Source organism: Macrobrachium rosenbergii, chromosome 24 (genome assembly GCF_040412425.1).
Source record: "Macrobrachium rosenbergii isolate ZJJX-2024 chromosome 24, ASM4041242v1, whole genome shotgun sequence".
NCBI lineage: Eukaryota > Metazoa > Arthropoda > Malacostraca > Decapoda > Palaemonidae > Macrobrachium > Macrobrachium rosenbergii.
Genome location: NC_089764.1, coordinates 19,272,607 through 19,285,766, shown reverse-complemented (window position 1 = coordinate 19,285,766; position 13,160 = coordinate 19,272,607).

Sequence of the window (13,160 nt, the reverse complement as noted above, 5' to 3'; positions counted from 1 at the left end):
AGATAAAACAAAGAGAGCTGAAATAATGAGAAATCCGCCTCACTTCATTTTATAATGGAGAATTAAATGACCTTCCTTATCTTAGGGGCCCAAAAACAGTAGATATAATCAGAACTCTGAATAATAATAATAATAATAATAATAATAATAATAATAATAATAATAATAATAATAATAATATCAACTTGTTTTTCATATGTATTTCAAAATAACTTTAATTCAGTCAGCAATTTCGAACCAGCTCAGATAGTAATCTTGTCCTTCTTAGAAAAAAAAAAAACGATCTTTTATTTTTTATCGCAGGCAAAGATTACTTAGAAGAAAGGAAACCTGGCAAGGCATAGGGCGCAAAGTCTTAAATTATAATGTAAATGATATATAAGATAATACACCTTTAAAGAGAATTATACAGTCGAATACTCATTTATATCTGGATAACGTGATCTCTTATAAAAGGTAGCACTTTAATGCTTACATAAGGGACAAGAAGTGTTAGAGGATATAGGCTCTGATGTAACTTCAGAAAAATAAAACTAGTTAGCTGGCGCCATAGGCCCGAAAAAAATTCGCTGATTAAGGGAAACAAAAGGCAAATCAACAATTAAACGAACACAGAAGGACACGCAGAAAAGGCTTAAAGAATACTGCAGTGGTTTAACACACCATGAAGCAAAGCCGTTTTGGTATACGGATAATATAATATTAATGGTAGTTTATACTTGTAAAAACTGTAAATCCACTATTAAAGCAACTACACAATTACTAAGATTGACACAGACATGAGGTCATTCGATTCCCTGTCACGTTCCAGTCTACTGAAATAGATCAGGACTGAAAGACACCCCTAAAGAGGCCACAGGATCATCAACTGAGATCAGCGAGATTAAGCTACATATGAAAGATAAATGATCCATCAACTAAACAGATTAGCGAGAATAAGGAACAGTTACTTAAATTACTTCATAACCGCGGAAGATGGGCTTTGTAAAAGCACGAAAGCTTAGTATACTTTGTTAGCATAAAGATTTTAAATTTGGATTTCATTATTATTATTATTATTATTATTATTATTATTATTATTATTGACGTTGCTGCTGTTGTTGTCGATCATATATTTTTTTATGGAATAACAAGAAGCTTCTACTGTACAGATGTCTCCGTAGGAGCAAAAGGAGAGAAAAGAACGAGGAGAAAGGATGGAAGTTGATATAAACAAGTAAAATTTCTCCCAAGTTTGTTTGGCGCAATCGAGTCTTCTGTACAGCGTATAATGCTGTATGAAACTTTCAGCCACGACCCATAAAACTTTCAGCCGCGGCCCATGAAACTTAGCCACGGTGCGGTGGTGACCTGTGATGTTGATACCTATAGCGGTGCCAGAAGTACGTTTATGGTTAACTTTAACCTTAAGTAAAATAAAACTACTTAGGCTGGAGGGTTGCAATTTGGTATATTTGATGATTGAGGGCGGATGATCAACCTACCAATTTGCAGCCTTTTAGCCTCTGTAGTTTTTAAGATCTGGGGGTAAACAGAAAAAGTGCGGACGGATAGACAAAGTCATCGCAATAGTTTTCTTTTGCAGAAAACTAAAAACCACTACATAACAATAAACAATCTAATAATAAAGTGTCTTCAAACTTTAAAACAGAATAGGAAGTAAGAATGACAAAATAGCTGCGCATATCTCCAAGGAAGCTAACTCCCAACCCTAAACAGGGAAAACCAGGGCACGACCTGTTTTTGAGAACAGGTTATATAATCAACACTCGGCCTAAGGCAATAAAAAGGTCCCACTTCCCATGTCACCCCACCACAAATAAAGGCATAAACTCTTAACCACAAAACAAAACAAAGTTAAAGGAAGAATGTCTAACGATCCAGTCACCTGCAAATGTCGACTGTTGGAAAAAAGGAAAATAGTCGAGGTTCACACTGCATAGTAAACAAAAAGACAGAACTTCCAGGCTTTCTTTTCTATCAAAAATGTCAAATGAAAAATGCCTTTTACGTCCTGATATATTTTTATGAAAGAACTATATTGCACTATTGTACGACTTTGTAGAAAAAGCCTCAAAACACTTTTAACATTGCATTTCTTTCTTAGTGTCATATATGAAAGCGCTGACTATAAAGAATACTGACCCCAAATAAACGCAAATAATATATGATTATGTCATCTTTTAAAAGGTTCATTTTAATAAGGAGCTGCTTTTTTTTCATCTCTAGCACTGAAGATTAGTAGCCTTTTCCGCACAGAGGCCGCACTCGGCACTACCTGGCAAAAGGTACTTTATTTTCTTCAAAGCGAGGCTGGAAAATTCTCTCTGGTAGTTTTAAGGGAGTCGGTTCTTAAGTTAAGAAAGGCGTCAATTCAGCTCTTAAGTATCAATGTGTACTGCCTGAACGTTGTTGATTGGTTTACAGCGGATTATTCTGCCTAGCATAATACTTCTCTTTGCTATAGTTTTAGAATATTTTTATGCAATGGACTTTATCCTGTGGTAGCAAGTTTCAATCGCATATGTGCACTTGTCTACAATAATTAGAGAACTACATTTTAAAATATGGAATTATATATATATATATACATATATATATATATATATATATATATATATATATATATATATATATATATATATATATATATATATACATATACATATATACGCATAGTTCTGTTCACTAGCTAGAAATTTTCCCAAACAAAAGATAAATAAGTCTCATCCCATTTGCATTCATAGTACAATTACTGAATTAAGGATGGTCATTAATTCTTAATTTCACATACTCCTTATTTATTTCATTTTATGACATGTTCCCTCTCTCTCTCTCTCTCTCTCTCTCTCTCTCTCTCTCTCTCTCTCTCTCTCTTTCTCCTTACTCATCTCAAAAAATGGAAGAGAGAGGTATGTTAAACGAATTCCAAACGTCTGAATAATTTCTCAAGTACTATAATCACTGTTCATTGCCCTTTGTTTACCCCAAAAGGAATTACCCCTTCGGGTTTATCTAAAACACCGAAATTCGTCGAACCCTGAAATGCCACGAAGAATAAAATGCCCGGTGGAGGTTTGGGGATAAAACCCATGTTTATCTTCTCATGGTCCGCCATCAGTTGACAGTTTGTGGTCAGGGAAGTGGGAAGTTTTTGTTTTGCTTTTGCCTCTCAGCCGACGACAAGAGAGAAAGCACCATAAACCTGAAACACCATGAGATACAAAGCGGAGAGTAGTTCAGCTAGGATTTTAGAAGAAGGATTTTGGTCTCCAAAGGAAAAGCCTACTGCCTTGCTTGGGATGAGGGATTAAATGCTGAGGGATTTACTGCATAATATTTCATGCAATAGAGCAAGTCGAAATGCTGGAAGTAACTGATGAGAACTAGTCATGTCTCTCTCTGTTTCAGTATATTTGTAACCTTTCGAAAGTAGAACATTTCCATTAATAACCTGTAAAAAGTTGGATAAGACCAGCAGTCTTGAAAACTGTCAAAATAGGACTAACCAAGTCACATACTATGTATGCATTAGGTTCTATGAGAAATATGTCAGTTTCTTATCATCAGCCAGAAATGAAAATTTGTCAATGAGGATTGAAAAATATTAACAAAGTGTCAAAAGTTGGACACGTTCCGATGATCAAGAACTGAAAAACAACGCTAACAATCCCAACAGCGCTGCCAACTGTGAAAAAATTAATTTAACAAAAATATTACGAATCCTTGCACGAGGATAAAACTTTATCTAAAAAATGGCCTTTGAATAACATATAAATGAAGATATTCAGACTTGTTGAAAAATCAGACTCTTATAAACACAGGGGAGAAAAATAAAAGTGTTTGCGGCCATTTTGCACTTTTGAAGTAACGTTCAAGAATTATGTCTTTTCGTTATATTTCTTTTTTACTGCAGAGATAAAAGGTACTAAAATAAAACATGGTGCCTTCATCGCCGATGTTTTGCTTTTGTAGAGAAGTTCCGTTTGGTATACTACAGTATGGTACGAATTTATTATTGTTGTTTTTTCCTCGCTGGGTGCGTAATTGTCCTAATTTTTAAGCAGCGGAGGAGGACATTGTAATCTCAGAAATAATTAACCTTCTTGAACCAGAAATTTTGCCTGTTTCTCTGACAATCAAAAGTGTTAAAATTTAAGGATGTACTCTTAGAAAACTTTTGACGATTTTCAGGACAATGAGAAGCTTTGGAAAACAAGTTCTCAATTACATTTGTCGTGCTTCGTCTAAATTTCTGGCAGCTGAGGAACTGTGTTGAATGGTACTGTACAGCAATTGCAACACTTAATGGGTTTAGCACATTCTTACACAATTTTTGTATGTAATGTTTCATCCAAATGGTTTTAGGTTTCAGGGTGGTGACCGTTTTGTAGTCATTTTCAGCTTCTCTTAGCCACGGGTTCTTATCTTTTGTAGTATTCTGTAATGTTCGCCTCTCTCTATGTCTAGTTTGAGTAATAGCAATCTTCATCTCTGTAGTTTTATTTTCTGTTTATTTTTTATCATCTGAAAGATTATTTCTCTTTTCTCTTATTTGCAGATTGCAACTTGTTTCTAGCAGAAAATTCTATGAGCTAATGACCCTTTCGCATAATTCGTATATTCTATTGGATTTCCACAAATCACTGAACTAATTTTTCCTTCCGTCCAGTAGCTTTGCTATGGTGTCACTATATTTCAAAACCAAAGTATTCTTTTACTGTAGTTTCAGTTTGTCTGCATGATGTCTTCCTTTTTTTTTACTCATGGACTCCATTTTTCAATTACTTTTATGAGACTTTTATAGCACACTTGTCTCGCATCGTGTTGACAATCTTAGTCATCACTCTTGTCGTCGTCACCAGAAATTCACTTTCAGCCGTTTCGCCTGAAACTCATAATGGTACATGATTTATCACCTTCACTATATACACTCAGCATTTTTACACTTTTCCTTCTTATTGTTATATTAGTTTCTTTGTTTTCGTTTTCCCTTTCTGTTTAATTATTCTTCTTTTTTATGATCATTTACCGAACATGAGATCGGTAATCTGTTCTTGGGTTTCTAGCTTCAGAAAATCATTATTATTACACAAAGTTTAAAACATTTCTAGAGCTTTTTATTAAAACTGCCCATCGTTTGTCGTCTCCTTGTAAATAATATGTAAATTTTCCAGTACAATAAAAAGCCAGAGCAATGCATTTTTATTCCAAAATTGTATTATATGAAACGACATTGCGCCATTAAGATTTAGCCAATAAGATTTTTTATTTTGCAAATACGTAGAAACAATTATCGCATGGTTATAGTGACTCTTCACTCTTACGGTAAATATTCAAGGGAAATGATCTAACTCCCTTTCTAAAATGCAATATCACCTGCCGATTGTATACCACAAGGGCATGGGTGAACATTATATACCTGAATCTCAAACAGTAACAACAACGGAAGACATAATGACGGTTTCCATTCTATCTGGAGAGAGAGAGAGAGAGAGAGAGAGAGAGAGAGAGAGAGAGAGAGAGAGAGAGAGAGAGAGAGAGAGAAATTATATGACTGGAAAAACCGAACTTGCGTACCTTCGAAACAGTGGCATTAATAAAGGCTGAGATATTACTATGGAGAAAATATCCAACCTATTCAAGAATCGTGAAACAGAATAAAGCTGACTAAAGAAAATATCAGTAACAAATGAAAAAAAAAAATGCTGAAGAAAAGGGGCACTGCTTCCGGCACCGTGAGACTGAACTCAACGGAAGAAGTCTTTCTCTGTTCAAATGTATTACACGAATGAAAAATACAACTTATCAGTTCCTACCTCCGAAAAAGAGAAATGTAAAGTAAATTCTTATAATTATAAAAGCAGGGTTCGATTCACAATAAGCATCCTTCTTTTGAGCAAGGCAGAAAACTAGTTACTCGGAATAATAATAATAATAATAATAATAATAATAATAATAATAATAATAATAATAATAATAATAATAATAATAATAATAACCTTTTATTAGGAATATTTATTTTTCCTAACCTGCAGCTTTCGTAGGAACGTTCGTCTACCATTAATCTTCGCATGACATCCAATTTACTACACCGTTAGGAAGATTGACGTAAATCAGTCACTGACCATTTCCTTTTTCTAATTTCAAGAGTATTTACAAAAACCTGCCATAGAAATTTTATCCTCAGTTTTCTATGCTTACAATATTTCCCTAATAAATTTGCTCTTTTCATATTCTTAGGTGCATTTGCAGAGTGTGTGCATGGAGGTCAAATCTCTAATTTAATTTTCGTCTTTCGACTAGACAGCTCATTAAGCTGCCATATTTGTTAGTACTTCAATGACAAAACAGATAGGCATAGAGCATTTTATGTGCTGGTCTTAAATAAGCAAATTAAATCAAATAATTCTCTACACTTCTCCACTTCAATCACTGAATAACTTCCGTTCAGTGAAAATTCTAGAAAGGTAAAAGTGCCAATCTCTTATGAACACCTGAATACCTGCTCCAATATTTTAGTCTCTCGTCCACACGGGTTCATCTTGGCATTCAGGGAAACCTTGAAGAACCATATACATAGATACTTTTTCTGTGGCATGGGTATCTCTCCATTTCCTAAATATTTGGCTGCACACATACACTGATTATGAGGTCGTCAAACACAGGCATAAATTGGCCCACTCTCTCGCCTTCACGATTCTTGGCATTAAAAAATGAGAACCCAACGGTAAACGGACGGTAAACCAAAGTGATGAGTCCAAGAATACGCTTGTGACACAGATTCAACGGCATTTTTTCCCTTAAATCTTTTGGTCAGCGTTTGAAATCTACAACTCCTCTCTCTCTCTCTCTCTCTCTCTCTCTCTCTCTCTCTCTCTCTCTCTCTCCCTGAAACCACTTCGGGCATGCTTTAACATGCATAAGGACCTCTCTCTCTCTCTCTCTCTCTCTCTCTCTCTCTTATTAAAACCATTCAGTCTGTATTATGACACGAACAAAAGCATTTTTACTTGGTTAGTTGTCTCTGGTCTACCAGATATATTTTCCAAATTACTTTTCTCTCAGTTACTAAAAATCAATTTGTTCTCAGTTAGCATGAACATGACTTACGATATTCAGGTGCATAAAATTCCCATGCGTAAAAATTAAGGAAGCAAGTGGGGCAAAGCTGATTGGCTAGAAAAATTGCAGGTATATAATTGCTAAAAGGTGAACATTCGTTCAAAAGACAATGAATGACCATCGTACAGAAGCTACGGCACAGTGAGCGCATCGAAAACATTCAGGACAGATAGTCTGATTATACGTTATCTGGCGTTACCACTCCCAGGGTTATTAACGCTTAAAATAGTCATTCCACGCGACAACAGGAAACAATAAATGTTATTATGACCATATTGGTGATTTTTATTCCATCCTGGTGTATGGTTATTTCTTGAAGCATTACATTTTTTCTTCTTAACTAACGATTAGGAAGATATGGTTTCCCTGTCGTTGTATACCTTCACAATTAGGCGTTAACTCTGATGCTTAATCGCCACTTCACTGGCAGAAAAATATCCTTGAACACTCCATTGTTCATCTGAAGCAGGGCTGCATTGCTCCTTTGAGACAGAGCGCCTTCCCCCACCAAAACTTTCACCGTCCTTTTATCTCCTACACCGTCGCAATTACCAGCTGGAGTTTGCAGTCTCTCTTCCTTTCATCTTCCGCCGAGAGACAAAGAAAGTCTTCCGTCTCATTGAACTCAGCACAAACACAATCCGACGCTAATGACCCAACATGGCAACACAGACAAGGAGACCTATCCACGGATTAGCGCTGAGGATTTGGTTTTTGGTGTTGTTATTGTGTTTACATGTGTTGAACTTTAATGGCTTTCCCCCGATCAGGTGGTCCCCCAAATGATTGAGATCAAAGGGCTTCTTCATGGTCTCGTATTTCCCTTGGTATCTGGCCACAGAAGTCTTCCAAGGACAGCTTTAGAGAATTGTATAGAGAGAGAAAGAGTGGGAGGAGAAAATGAAATACGAAGAATGATAAAAGGGAAATGTGGATTTATAGTATTAGATACGAAATCCAAGATTCCAATCACCTCGTTAAAACGCTGCCTTTTCAACGGTAAACTAGATTAGATATCCTGGGCCTTATTAAATCTACAGTGATTATAGGCATTACGGCAAAAATATCACAATTGAAAAAATATAATTATAAAAAGACGAACATCTGAGTGGAGAGAAAATTAATCCCAAAACTTAAAAATGCCAAAAATATCTTCTTCCCAATTGTTGCGTAAATAAGAACCAATTCGGGTTCATAATGTGGAGCAGGAATTTCATGTTATTAATTTCAGGGTTGGTCCTCCACCTGGAAAGGACCTCCATCAAATGATTATCTACACCTTAATTTAGCTCACAAGACTAATCTTGTTCAAATAATATCCCTTAGTTTATTGTTATTATTCTTTGGATAATTTTGATAATCCTGTGATTTTTCCGCCATATCAAGTCTTGGAATATATTGCCAGTAAAAATAGCGGTTCTTAATTTTGTCATTTCTCAATTTATTGCTAACCATCCGTAGACTTCGAATACATGTATTTACATTAGTATACCTAGGATAAAGCCACTTCATATAAAATTTTATAATCTCTCTTACTCCTTGCATTTTACTTTGATATATAAATCTTAATTTCAAGGAATATAAACAGACTTGTTTATAACTTTTTAATAACGTTAAAATTATTTTTTTCTTGCATGCAAATTCGGCAGATGGTTTATTTCTAAACGTGATCCCCGTCCTTCATCGCACCCTCTCCGTTTTAGAGATTCATTACGGCGCTTTTAATTAACGTCTGGAGTAGTAATTAAGCAACAGCCACCTCTTGGCTCCCTCCACTTCCGAACTACCAACTCCTTCCTTAATGAGAAGGAAGTTCCCGCCAATTCGTTATTATTGCTTTGCCTGTCTAACGTTAGTTCGTTTAGATTCAGCGGCCTTTTTGTCAGCACAGGCCCTTCCCCAAAGCATGCAAGGTTTTAAATGGGTTAAGAAGACGTCTTACCAGCTTTAAGCCTTTATCTTTTAAGCCTCTTTGAGTTTTTGAAAATAGCTGAAACTCTGGCAAAACAGGGCCACTACAGTCGCAAAATCAAATACTATCCCATGAATGGATGATAATTTTCCAGCACTAAGACATAAAACGATTTTCTTACAATCAAAAGAGGAATTTTGATGGTGAACGCAGACACCTTTTCCATGGTTTTGATGATGTTCATCCCTATATCCTGTCCATATGTTCAGCTCGTGTAGGTGTATGAACATTATGGAAACTTCTCTGTAATTCAAACGCACGAGAGAATACCCGGATTTTTGTGGAAAAGAAAACACTGTGCGTAGCTCCATTTCTTAACAAAAATACTTTGAAGAGACGGTGATTCTAGGCTCGCGCTCTCATGAAAAATGCTGTTTACGCAGTAATTAACAATCCATTCTTAAGGTGTCCAGACAGCGAGTGAATTTGCCCTTTATAGACAGCTTCGGATCCCTTATGAGACTCCGTAAAGAATCAGTTGATGAAGTGAAAATGTCTTTCATATATACGAAAGGAGAAGTGTACAAGAAGAATTACAGTAAACAAATAAGAAAATTCAAAAACGAAAAACGCATATTGAAAATGCAAACGGTAATTGCACTGATAGAAAAATGGAATAACAATCCGGTTGAACACTATGCAGGAAAATATTAAACTAAACCTTATTAGCAATAACAACAATAAAGCTGAAACAGTTCTTCAAGGAACAAAGAAACCAGACCAAACCATTTGGCAGCACAGTTTCCTCGGGGAAGCAAATAGACACAAACAGAAGAAAACGCAGCAGAAGCAGCAGCATTCTGCGTCCTTGGAAGGCCAAGAGATTTGGCGATTCCTTCAGGAGCCTTTAGAGATGTGCAGTTGCAGCAATAAAAAGCAACTCATGCGACTCTAGAGTCTCATTCGATGGCTAATAAAGATACTTTAGCTCAGTTGACAATAGAGAAACTTGTCTTGCAGAGAACAATTATAGTGGAAGAGGGAGTTTCACTATACTCTTCGTTTTAATTGGCATTTAAATAAGGCTCTACAAAAGGTGTAGTTTATTTCGTACAGAAAATCTCTCTCTCTCTCTCTCTCTCTCTCTCTCTCTCTCTCTCTCTGGCTGACTTTGATCCGGAAGAAAATTTTTTCTTATATATTAACTTTCAAATTCTGGTTAGAGGGTCCTGTGGCTGAAAGTAGATGTAATGGCTTGACGTAATTTTGAACCTTTTCAAAAGTTAATGAAACATTTCTCTATTTTGTAAAATAGTCAGATTAATCTGCATCCCATGCAAAAGTAATTAACACAATTCTATAAATGTATAGAATGCCATTTTTTCAAATATGTATAGTAATATATTACATAAAATCGGATATGAAATCACATTTATTTTTTTTATTATTATATACAGATTAACAAGATAGCTCGGAGACCTCAAACCCTCACAGACCATGCAAGCCACATCCAAAAGCTATTCCCTCCCTACAAGTTACGTTCCTGTTATTGCCAGTATCTAGTTACATATTCCATTACCTACCGTGTAACTTGACTCACATTCTAGTAAGAATCTCAGCGAAATTTTTTGCTTAATCTGGCATATAATCAAACAAACCGGATCACACAGAGCCTCTTAGCAAAAGTAATTCTATGGGAGAAGACATAACGTGTGACCACTTATTCTAAATCTGGAGTTCTCATTGCCTTACTGAAAGCAGTCTTTACTTGTCAGGAAGAGTCCGGAGATCCCCATCAGGATCCCTACTTCCTTTCACACCCAGCCACCCTGTGGATCGACCCAGGGTGAGGACTCGCGTTGCTTAAGACATTTTAATCTACATCAACCGACTAAGAGGCGAAGATGACGCATTCAACAATGGAGGCAGAGTTCCATTATCCTGAAATAACAATTAGGCTTCACAGGGATGAATAGATGGATTCCGGATCTGGAATCGCTCAGAGAACCACATCGCTTTGATTAAGTGGAAGGAGTAGAGAGGGGAGAAGGGAGTTGGATGAGGAAGGAGGGGGGGAGGGGAGAGGAAAGGATGTAAGGGGAAGTAGAATTACGCAAAGGATGACCAGAAAGGGAAAACGTGAAAGTTAAGTCTTTGTGAACTCAAAAGAAATTCGAACATTGGTGGCAAGAGAAATGAATTCCCTTGCAAAATTGCTCCCCCCCCCATAAATTTTTAATAGTGATTCATTCACACATTGGCGACAGCTTCTTTTCTTCTGCTGTTGTGCTTTAGAACCATCGACCTGCTTTCATTTCTAGCACTCGTGTAATCCTCCAGCCTTTAAGAGGCGCTTCTTTTGCCTGCGTCTGATTCCAGAGCTTCTGTCTCTCCATTTTACCCTCTAGTTCTGTTGGGACTGGCCACTGAAGATCGCCAGGTTGTCTTTTTGTTTGATCTTTTCTTTTAAAGAGAATAAATAGCAATTCACATTCTATATACTTTTATACGTATTTTGTACGTATAAGATGTAGTTTGTATAAATATTTTTTCTTTACACGTGGGCATATATACGTAATAAGAAATACAGATATTTTTTCCTAAGTAAATACTGGGAATCAGATGTCCATTTTCCTGCTTCATATTTAGATATTAGTATGACTTTAAAGAACACACACGAGTTCAATCAAGAACGTAGTATACATGCTGTAATATTTTGAACGCCAATTGTCTTGAAATGGAGTAATTACTACATTAAAAAAAATCTGCATTCTATGTGTAAAATCGAATAATGTGCTATAACATGCCAAGGTAGTCCATGAAATTCAATTTGTAAAGAAAATATTTGGTATGAAATGAACGAACTCTTTCAGCCCCTGTTTGTGAAAATCTTTGGCAAGTACTGTGTCTCGTTGGGGTGCATTCATTAGTATCTCCCAGAGTGGGTGCGTCCGAGCGCAAGATATGATAAATAGGGGATGGGACGAATACCAGAAGAAGAGTAAGATGATGACGATACAAAGGGACATGTGAAAAAGATGAGTAAGACGAAAAGGAAGAGAATGAGATTACGGTAAGCGATGGGAAGGATGGTTACGAAGATCGAAAGAAGACACAAAACTGTCGCTTAATACCCGAAATCCTACTGAGTATTCAGCGATGCTAATTCCTCGAAGTACCCATTGAATGCGAAGCAAACTTCTGCGTTCAGCGATATTCAAGCGAAATGGGGGATGGAGCCCTCATAAAAGCGGACACATATGGCATTTACAAGAACTCTTCCGCAGTTTCCATCTGCGAAGCCGAACATCGTATTGTTAGAAACAGGTCCCATTTTCAACACAAAAACGAACTGATGAACGTTTAACCATATCAGTAACGAGAAGAGAGTAAAACGATCCTCCATTTATTTTTCATAGCTTTTTGGGCGAGACAAATCATTAGTTTCCAATATTACCGTTGATTTTTTTATTATTGCCCACATTTAACACCATTTTTATTTATTTTCCTAGATTTTTTTCCCAGGTTTTACTTCCTAAGCTTGCTGCTGAGTCAAAGTGATCTTACTCAAAACTTAAACTGAGGCTGATTTTAACAAAGCTACTTACATAGGAATAGAAATATTCTTACTGTTACGCAATAAGCTAAAATCTAAACTGTCCATACAATAAGAAAAAGCTAGTCTAAAAATTCTGTTGAATTTCTGAGAGTAATTTTCTTTTTAGACTATATTTGTAGCTTAGCCATGCCTGCGTTTGAATGTACAAATAAAATTCGAACTCCTCGGCAAAGTTCTATTACGGCATATATTGTTTCCAAATGCAGTTAATGAGCTTCATACTACAATAAACGATAAATGTACGCTCTCTTAAAATAGGGCGACTTTCTATTGAACATAAATCACATTTGTTAAAATCTAATAAATATTTTCAAGCACTGGCAATTTAATGTCATTAAATAGCCCAGGTTTGTATTGTCTACATAACCAGAACTGTTGTTAATAATACCAAAACATACTTAGCTTCTATATTTAACAACAACAACAATAATAATAGAATTAAACATAGAGAGAGAGAGAGAGAGAGAGAGAGAGAGAGAGAGAGAGAGAGAGAGAGAGAGAGAG